Below are 1,738 nucleotides of genomic sequence, written 5' to 3'. Positions count from 1 at the left end.
GTAATTTCCTTTTTTTTTTTTTCTAAGAGCCCTCCCCTCCTGTTCCATCCTATTCCTGGGGTAGTTGCTTTCTAGGCCTGCTGAGCAGAGGTTATCCTAGAGCTTCCGTTCACCACCACCTTGAGGCCTTCCTTCCTGTTTTCCTGTGTGAGGTTCCTGGTTTGCTGGATTTCACGTTATCTTCTGAGCTTGGCTTCTAGTTTCTAGCGCCACCATTGAGAAATCTGACATGGGAAAACTGATGCTGTTCTAAGACCCATTTTTTTGTATGTACCTATATATGGTGACTTTCTAGAATCTTCTCTTTATCCATATGTGCTTTGGTGTGATTTCTTCCCCCCATTCTTTATAGAAGTCACAGTGGGTCTTTTCAGTCTTCTAACTCATATCCTTCAGTTCTAGAAGTTTCTCTTATAATATTTCTTTGATGACAACTTCCACCTGTTTATTCAGTGCTCTCTTTCTATAAATCCTATTATTCAGGAGTTGGATCTCCTGGCCAGATCCTGTTCTTCTCTCCTATTGTCTTTTTGACCTTCTACTGGGATTTCTTTAGCTTTGCTGTCTATCCCTTCCATTAAGTTTTTTTATTCCTCCTATCATATTTTTAATTTTTAAGACATCCTCATGTTCTCTGAATTTTATTAATAGTATCATACTCTTGTTTCAAGACTGCCATATCTTTCCTGTATCTCTGGATATTAACTATAGTTTGGTGTTTTTATATGGTACATTGTCTCTTTCTTCCAAGTTCCTTTTTATATTCATTTTCTACTTTGGTTTCCATCTTTATGTAGACACTTTCCTCAAATATTTAGTCTTGTGGCTTCCCTATTCAAGAGGGACATAGAAAGCTAACTGGAAGCTGTGCAGGAGTAGGCAGGGCTTTTCAAAGATGGGCAGCGCTCATGCAGTGACTGGCAAGGTTCTTGCTTTCTGGGTCAAGAACCTTCAAATGCTGGTGTCTATGTTAGACCACTTTTGTTGGGTCGGCCAGTTTCCCCAGAGGAACCCTGCAATCTCCTCCCAGGAATGAGCTTCAGCCTGGTTGCTGGCTTTCAGGGAGCCAAGAGGATAAGATCTTAGGCTGGAGAAGCGATAGGAGTCTCATCATTCAGTACAGCAAACTTTCACTCAAGCTCATTATTTCTGGTAGGCACTTCACCTTCACCTTCAGCTATGGCTGGTGTCCCTGAGTCTACAAGCCTGGTGATCCCTCTCAGCCTCCAATAAGTTAATCTAGTTTCTGCTAGAGTTGGGGAAAAAAGTAGTTTGCTTCAAAGGGTGGGAGGAAAGGATCCACTCTCCTTCCATTTTCAACCAGTCTCCATTTCTCAGCCTCACACCATATCTCTGCCCTCAGAGCTTTCCTGGGGTGAGGCGGTATGAACTGGCTTGCTTCTTGTTGTTTTATCCCACTCCAAGGATAAACAAGCTTAGGTTTTAGCATTCTCTCATCTGCTAGGATAGTTACAGTAGTCCATCTGCTGCTCAGCTTTCAAAAGATACGCTGTTGACATTTCTTGTCTGCCATAGTCTGCTGTCCCATTCTCTTGTCCTTGTGGGTAAACGGCTGTAATTTTCTTTACCGTTATTTTAGTGGGGCTTAGGGATTGAGTATAAATGAACATGTCAGTATTTAACTAGACGTCAATCCTTTACATTTTTAAGGTCTAGATCAGATACTACTCTCTCTCTGCATGACTACTCCAAAGAATCTCTCCTTCCCACAACTCCT

At 41.8% G+C, this 1,738-nt stretch overlaps 1 protein-coding gene across 7 annotated transcripts in view; it reads right to left on the bottom strand.

Moving 5' to 3' along the window:
• ARID4A (AT-rich interaction domain 4A) overlaps nucleotides 1-1,738 on the bottom strand; it is a 68,216-nt gene that overhangs the window by 3,575 nt on the left and 62,903 nt on the right. The gene's annotated exons all lie outside the window — the stretch shown is intronic.

This window comes from Equus caballus, chromosome 24 (genome assembly GCF_041296265.1).
Source record: "Equus caballus isolate H_3958 breed thoroughbred chromosome 24, TB-T2T, whole genome shotgun sequence".
Lineage (NCBI taxonomy): Eukaryota > Metazoa > Chordata > Mammalia > Perissodactyla > Equidae > Equus > Equus caballus.
Note: the sequence above shows the minus strand (reverse complement) of the source record. Positions and strands in the feature narration are given on the sequence as shown.